The sequence below is a fragment of the Mustelus asterias genome, unplaced genomic scaffold, assembly GCF_964213995.1.
Source record: "Mustelus asterias unplaced genomic scaffold, sMusAst1.hap1.1 HAP1_SCAFFOLD_290, whole genome shotgun sequence".
NCBI lineage: Eukaryota > Metazoa > Chordata > Chondrichthyes > Carcharhiniformes > Triakidae > Mustelus > Mustelus asterias.
In genome coordinates, this window is record NW_027590255.1 from 160,567 (window position 1) to 169,178 (window position 8,612).

The window sequence follows — 8,612 nt, forward strand, 5'->3', positions numbered from 1 at the left end:
CATTTGGTGCATCGAGTGTGTACCGACTACAATCCCACCCAGGTCCTAGTTCAGTAACGCTCATTTACCCTGCTGATCCCACTGACACTCGGGTCCATTTAGTATGGCCGATCAACCTAGCCCGCGCATCTTTGGACTGTGGGAGGAAAGTCACACAGACATGGGGAGAGCGTGCAAACTGCACACAAACAGTGAACCGAGGCCGCAATTGAACCTAGGACCCTGGCGCTGTGAGGCAGGAGTGCTAACCACTGTGCCACCCAAAATTATTTCCAGTCTCTTTGCAAATTTCCCGTGTCATATCCTTCAATATTTTTGCATGGTCAAACGAAATTTAAATCTGGTGATCGTTTCTTCTCGTGTTCTGCAGTGACATATTCACTGCAATGATTTCTCCTCACCTCGAACCTGCTCCCGATTCAATAAACGATCGCTGGGCTTGTCCGGGTTTTAAACCCGGAGCCGCTGGCATACTAATATTACCCTAACCGAGAATCATAACCCTCGACCAACGAGTCAACTGCCAATGCTCTGGACGATAGCAAATTGCAAATTTTGCCGACTGAATGATAATTTAATATTGATTTCTAAAGTGGATTTAATGATTAAATTACGAGGTCTATCCAATCACACCCCTTTATTAATTCTTCATATTGACCTATTCCTGGAAAAACCCTCACTTGATGTGAACGTCTTCCCTCTGTTGAGGTTCTGGGTTGCGGCCAGTAGATGTCAGCACACCCAGGTAGAGCGAAGCTCACAGACCAGAGAGGGATAAATAAACAAGAATTGTTCAGACTATGGGGAAGTTTTACCAATATTAATGTTGGACGTGGCTTTTTTATGATAGTTATTTTGTAACAAGCAGTTGTTATCGTTGTCTGTCTCTTGATTCGAGGATGACACCCAGTCAGGGCCGTGAATTACTGCCATGGGTCTTCAAGTGAGTGAACAGGCCCATTCTCGGCCCACAGAGCTTTCTTCTCTGTTACTTTCTTCTCTCCCGCCATTCTGCCTCATAAAAGCGTGCTGTAGATTGAGGGAAATGTTTTGGCCATTTTCAACGATGAGTAACAAACTCCTCCCAGTCACCAGCATGAATGCTGCCTCGCTTCAATCTGGAGGATGTCGGGGAAGCATTACTGATGGAATTTCTCTCACACTCTTAGGATTCGCTGATATGCTGGTTGCATGTACATCATTGTGCTAAAGCCACCAACCATCAATGAGATGTATGAGAGAGTGAGATACATTTTTATCTGCCCTTCTCTGGCCTATTGTGTCGAAATGAAATTTTTCAAAATCTTTCACTAATTTACAGCCCAGCATCAGGCCTCCCTCATCCTTGTTATTGCAGGAGAAGAAGCATCCAGTTTCTCAATCCGTTACCAGGCCATTCTCTTTCTACATAATTATTCTACTTTTTATGGGCTGTTGGTGTCGCCTGCTGGACCAGCATTTGTTGTCTTTCCCGATTTGTCCATCAACTGAGAGTGGCTTGTTCGGCCATTTCAGAGAGCAGGGAAGAGTCACCCTCATTGCTCCGGGTCTGCAGTCACATGGAGGGAGACTTCTTTATCTAAAGTGCACTGGTGAACCAGATGAGGTTTTACAACAATCGGCGGCAGTTTCAAGGCCGCCATCACTGATACTCGCTTTCAATTCCAGATTGATTTAATCAATGAATTAAATTTCACCAGTGGTGGGATTTACTCCGTCTTCCCAATGATTAATGCACGCCTCTGGATTACCAGCCCAGTGACATAACCTTTCATCCCTGTAAACAGAAACAGTTCATTCAGCTCATTATTAAACCTCTTCCTGAGGATGTGATAATTCCCTCCACAGAATTTGCTTAAACCATTTGCTGCAAAGCCTGTTGCTCCATTCGGGAGCATCAATAATTTATTAAGATCTCAAAGATAAGATTGATTTCTTGGGAGGAGAATAAAATAATGAGATTAGAAAATTGAGTGAAGAAAACAACAAGGAAGTGCATTCTCAGATAAGAAAATGCAGAGCTTTCAGCTGAAGAAGGACATTTCGTTTTTTTCCGGAACTTCGACCAGATTTCTGCATAAAACGACCGCGACAGGACTCGAACCTGCAATTTTCTGATAGCATCATCATTACGATTGCCGAAGTCAGACGCCTTATCCATTAGGCCACGCGGTCAACAGATGCAATGTTGCACAGAATGTCAGTACCATGTGAATACCTACCGTGGTTATATTTATTGTCAGTCCTATTTTTGGATGCTTCGCTGATTCCCAGATGCCACAAATTGAAGGGGAATCCCCAGCGTTTGTAACCGGCAGAAAACTGAATTTCATTACTAACATTCTTGGATGCCTGTCTGTGTGGAGTTTGCACGTTCTCCCCGTGTGCGTGGGTTTCCTTCGGGTGTTCCGGTTTACTCCCATCCCCAACGATGTGCAGATTAGGTGGATTGGCCAGGCTGAATTGACCCTTCTTGTCGGGGGGATTAGTAGGGTAATTACTTGTGGTTGCAGGGAGGGATTCTCCGTCGGAGAGTCGGCGCAGAATGTCTAGGCCGAGTGGCCTCCTTCCGCGCTGTTGGGATCCGATGCCTCCTATACATCCTGTCTTAAATCTTCACTGCCTGTCCCTGAATCCTTCTGCTCGCAGCTAATCCAGCAATTTGGCCTGTGTTCAATGTGTTATGCTCTTTTACACGTCTCTTACATCGCCACTCAATCCCGTCAGCTGCAAAGAGAGAAAATCCGAATTATCCAGCCAAACTTTTTCGCTAAAATCCATCATCGCTGGATCCAAAGCAGTAAATCTCCTAAGGACCCTCACATACTTTCTAAAGTGTGGTTACCGGGTCTGGGTGCAATCCTAAAACAGCTGTAGTTAAGCAGAGCTTTATAAAGATTGAGCATAACTTCCCATTTTTTATACTCAATGCCTCCATTTATGAAGTAAGAAGTCTCACAACACCAGGCTAAAGTCCAACAGATTTATTTGGTGGCTTACTTCTTACTGTGTTTACCCCAGTCCAAAGACGGCATTTCCACATCATGGCTTCCATTTCCGAAGCCAAGCATCCAATCCGCCTTCCTGACAACTCTCTCAAATTCGCCTCTCTCCTTCAAGATCTCTCTGAACCTCTGGTCACTCTGAGCCTGCACACTGCTCAGAACTGGGCCATTCAGTTTCTATTGCCTCTCCCCATCCCTTCTGTCAAAATGCAGCACTGTCCCTGAGTGTGGGATTAATAATGTGTCTCTGTTACAATATCAGTGAGAATCTCCAAGAGAATCTTTCTGGATAAAGCCGGAATTTACAAGGATTTCAGCCACTGAGACATTGTCTGGCCGTCTGTGTATCATCGCCCTAACTCACTCTGTCCATGTCTATCCCTCCACCCCCACTCGTTAACTGTATATGAAGGGGGGATCTTGTTGGTTAATGACTGAATGCAAACCATCTGTATCTTCATCTGAACAAATAGAATTCAGCTTGTGAACAAGATCATAATTTCAAACAGTTCTGGGTTAAACCAGGCACAACTCTGATTGGCTGCAGCCCCCCGAATCAGGGGAACAGACACTGTGAGCATCGCCAGCCTCAGAGGCTTTAATAGTTACTGAGCTGGGAAACTCCAATTATTCTCCCCGAATCCACAGCACAGAGCGAGAGGAGAGGAAAGCCTGTCCTCGGAGCTGTCAATCTGAGACACAGTTTGACCTGTCAATGTGCAGAGGTGAACACTGTGTCAGCGAGAGTGTGCTAAAGGGGCGGCTGGGTTAGACTAATGTTACTGTGTTTGTGTGTCCGCTCTCAGCGGCTGATTTCCCAGTCCTTCTTGTGTCAAATCACAAGATTCTCCTGTCATTGGATCGCGCTGCTCAGACCTGAAGAGAGAATTTAAGGGAAAGTTTGGGTCGATTTTAAGGTTTCAGTCGACAAAAGCGCGATCAATGCAGCAAAGAAACGGGTTGAAGTGGGAATTGCTGCCTTGAATTCAGATGGAATTTTCACGACAGGAAACGTTCGGATTTCAGTAACAGAAATAAGTCAGTCTGAGAATCTAGATAGTCTAATTTTAATTGCAGTGGGAGAGTTTGTGAGGAGAGAGAAACACAGCTGGAGGATCCGGGAGCTGACAACAGCTTGTCTCTGCACCATCCGCTCTCTTCCTTTCAGTTGCTCTGTGCCGCCACCACTGGTTTCATTTCGGACCCAGTTCTGACTCTCACACACATTTTCCACACACTCTCGGATATCATTTTCTGCCAGAAATACATCTGATGCGTAAACATGGCAACAGCTGCTTTCTCAATGAGCTGCCCAGCTCGGTTGGATCTGTCAGAAATTATTGGGAGATTTTAAAGCAACATCGGTTTGGTTGCAGAATTCTCTAATATCTGAATATATTCCATCACTTTTTCGCTTGTGTTTGGAGTCCTGGGCTGAGTGACCACTTAATCCATCGACATTTTGAAATTAATTCTAACATGAAATTTCCTGATGTCTTATGATTGTCGACAATCCTCTTTTACTAACGTTCCAATATGATTATTCTTCCTGATGTTCCACATGTTCGTTCCATTCCCAAACTGTTTTAAGCAGGAATTCCGAACGCCCAGTAATGTCCAGCTTGTAGCATGTTTTGAATGAACACGATATTTCATCATCTAAGCAGCATTTTGAAATTCTCATTCATTCAATGTATTCTGATGAAGTGTATTTCTTATGTCCTGTGTGTCATGACACAAGAATCTTTCTCTGAAATAAGTCCTTGTTTTGTCCTTGTGCTGCTCTTTTTCTTTCTTCTCAAGTCATGATTTTTCTCATGGAAGTTATAGCACAGAAGCCATTCGGCCCATATTGTCGATGCCAGCACAGTTCCCGGTCTTTATAGAAAGAGCCCACAGTAAATTAGAATTCAATATCACGGGCTGCCCTGGAGAAGCCAATTAAACATTTCCAATCTCGCTCATTGCGCACAGAGTTTGAACCTTCGCGAGGAAACGATGGTTTTGAGTCCAACGCCTTAACCACTCGGCCAACGCAGCTGCTTATCTCTCAAAATGCTGTAATCACCTCAGCAATGTTCATGTTAAGTTCATCAAGCACCAGGATTGTGCAGTGAACAGTGTGTGAGCTGACATGTGTTCCTCTATTTTTATTTGTTGTCCTTATGTTTGACTGAGAATTCATTTGTTCAATTATTCTTCTATTTCAACATTGTTTTCAGGATAAAGAAATTGAAACCGAATTCTCGGTCCGGAATAAATAAAATTAGAACGGGAAGCGTATTTATCGGCAATTGCCGCGTTCGAATTTTATTTTGTCCACAAAATAAAGTCATAACTACATTACCAATTACCGGGAATCGAACCCGGGTCAACTGCTTGGAAGGCAGCTATGCTCACCACTATACCACCATCGCTCGCCATGTTTGAGCAATGGTTATTTACATTTGTTATAATTACGGAAGTGCCTTCGTTGCCGATTTCCTCAGACACCAGGTGGTCCTGACGCACATTTTGTAAACTGAAATTGTTCACCCTTGTTTTTTGGACAGTTTAAGCCTACTCTTTAATATTGTACCTGCCTGGGAACTCATTGAATAGTTTTGAGGCCTGTTCTTTCGGTTAAAAAAGTCTCCAATCAAAGCAAATTTAGATTCCAAGTCGAACGCCTGAACCACCCTGCCATCGGAGCTGTTTATTGGCCAGTCGATGCAACGACCTCAGTAACGTTCATATTGACTTCATCAGGATTATTGAGATCACAGTCAGGGAGGTCAACTGTGTTCGGTTCCCGTTACTTTATATCTTTGTCTCTGACTGAGAACTCATTCATTAACACAGAGACTTCTTCCTCTGTTTCAATATTTTTTTCTGCAGAGAGAATTTGAAGCGGAATTTTCCGTCCGAATAAATAATATTTAAACGGGACGTCCTTTTTGTTTCATTTCCGGCAAATGCTGCGTTTGAACTGTTTTTGACCACATGATTTGAAACGCAAGAGGCCGTAGATAAGGACCTAAATAAATGACCAGTGTTATGGCCGGGAACCGAATCCGGGCTAACTGCTTGGAAAGCAGCCATGCTCACCACTACACCACCATCGCTTGCTCTGTCAAACAGGTTGTTATTTTCATTAGTTATAATTACGGAATTACTTTCGTTGCTCACGAAGGTGTGTCCATAACACAATTTGTAAACTGATCTTGGCTGTCGCGTTTTTCTGCACAGTTTAACCCCCCTTTTCACTGTTGTTTCTGACTGAGAACTCATTGAATAGCTTTGAGGCCTATTCTTTCATTGCAACAAAGTTTACCCAGGAAGCAAATCGAAGAAATATTTCCATTAATAACTCATGAATAATGAGAATCTTGAATGAATTTCATTTCAGGTGTCCTGTTCTGTTCTGTTCTGACCTGCGATAGCGAATTAAATAAGTCACCAATGTGATGGCCAGGAACCTTGATCGAATGCTCACACAGTCACCACCATCGCCCACTTGACTCTTGGAGCTGCTTCTGCCCACAGAGGTGGCCAAGCAAGAGGCACAGATGTTGACAAACTGCACCCGCTCCAAGTAGATTAACAAAATGACTGAACAAAAAAAGGAACTATGACAGTCTCTCTGAAAGCATTGCACCAACACCTCTTAAAGAATCAATTTGCTGTAACTAATTCAATATGAACCGATTCAATGTCAGCCCTATTCCATGCCAGTTCTCAAACAGGCATTGACTGGTTAGAAGTTTTAATCTTATCCGAGAACAGTTGGAGAAATTCCCAAAGAAGTGAAACTGTCGCCCTGAACTTCATAGAATCCCTACAGTCCAGAAGGAGGCCATTCGGCTGATGGAGCCGGCGCCATCAGCAATCCCATGCAGGCCCGTGACCCCACATATTTAACATACTAATGCTCGTGACAGTAAGGGGCAATTGAACATGACCATTCCACCTAACCCGGCACTAATTTTCATGGCGGAACGTCCGATTCTGGAAAGATAAAATCCGCAACTGGTGCCTCAAATGAAGCTGGAGTCTGTTTTGGAGCTTCTGAAACCACATGTTCTCCTGGTGGCAAACTCCTGCCCAAAGCTGGTGTCCTGATTTGAATCGATTGCCAGCTCGAGTTTCTCATTTGGATGAGGAATATGGAATGGTGCTGGATTATTCACCCCAAATACCTGCAGAACTCGGTCGAAACTTCACGTTTGTTCGGAAACCTCAATATCAGTCATCAGTTCACCATCAATCAGTGGGTCAATACGAAGACGGAGAAAATGCACCTACGACGAAGATGGGATTGGAACCCACGCGTGCAGAGCACAATGGATTAGCAGTCCATCGCCTTAACCACTCGGCCACCTCGTCATGCGTCTCCACTCCCCCAAACCAGCTCTTGTGCTCTTAACACCCGCAATAAGAGGACATTTCTCCCGCAGGACAATGTTGTGTTCCTGCTCTCTCATTAATCTCGGTTCGTTGTAACTCTTCCATTCGATGTAAATCCAAAGAAAGTAAAGAGGGAGACAGTTAATTTCTCAGGTCCCTCCAGGTCAGAAGGTTGCGTGTTTAATTCACGTCAGGCTCCTGGAGGATTTCTGCAGTTGGTCTTTGGATTCTGCATCCGGGGAAAGTTGATTGTTTGCAAGTGTTCGCGAAATGATACATTTCGAAATTATGATGAAATGATATTTTAGGGATACCTCCGGTTTCCACGAGCAGGTCATATTTTTGCTGTTTGTAAATTTAAAGCAACGTCCACGGTCCGAGATGATTCAGCGGACATCTCAGGGGAGAGCTGACTTCTGGTGATTTAACCGGAGGATTCACATCTCAGGCGGGGAGCAAGGCTGAGAAGGCGGGGCCTGTATCAATAATCTCAACCGATACGGGAAATGATCGGGAGCAGTTGGCTGAATCTGCTGCACAGCCAACTGAACTAAACCTGGGACAAATGCGCTGTGCCACCCACGGTAACACAAATCAACATGACGAAGCAAATTTGCTGCCGAGAAAATCCAGATTTGCTCTTGGACAGCAGCCGAATATGCCTTTTTGATGCGAGTGAAAACACGATAGCAAAGGGTGGTTTCGATCCATCTACCTCTGGGTTACGGGCCGCTTCCGCTGCGACACTCTGCTCCGAAACATAATCGCGTCCTGCCAATGACTGTTGCGCGGCAGTCCGACAACTATTGATTTAAAACAACAACCTCCGTGGTGGGAAGCACACCCTGGCTGGACAATAACACATCACATCACCTCGAGTGTAACAGATAGAGAAAGACACACAGAAAAGCAGTAAGAGACTATCAGGATACACACACAATGACAGACAGAAAAGGTGCCGAGCAAACCAGCAAGATACTGAGATGGAAAACATGAGTATTTATGAAAAGCTGTTTTCTGTTACACAAAGCCAGGCCCTGTTTTGAAATCTATTTCCTGCTGTTTAACTGTGTTCTGTGCTGTGTAACTGTTCTCTCTGTTGTGGAACTGTGACTCTGTCGTTGACAGATCTTCACTGTGGTTGTGTCAAATTCTTCCCTGTTGTGTAAATGTGTTCCCTGTTGTGTAAATGTGTTCCCTGTTGTGTAAATATGATCCATC

The 8,612-nt window shown here is 44.3% G+C and overlaps 2 non-coding genes across 2 annotated transcripts; both read right to left on the minus strand.

The window, feature by feature from the left end:
* Window positions 1-2,083: 2,083 nt before the first annotated feature.
* On the minus strand, window positions 2,084-2,175 carry trnar-ucg (transfer RNA arginine (anticodon UCG)). The gene is given in 2 exon segments: window positions 2,084-2,119; window positions 2,139-2,175. It is a non-coding gene; the product is annotated as a tRNA-Arg (tRNA).
* A 5,113-nt stretch (window positions 2,176-7,288) lies between these two features.
* On the minus strand, window positions 7,289-7,370 carry trnas-gcu (transfer RNA serine (anticodon GCU)). Its single transcript has one exon. It is a non-coding gene; the product is annotated as a tRNA-Ser (tRNA).
* Between the last annotated feature and the right edge of the window lie 1,242 nt (window positions 7,371-8,612).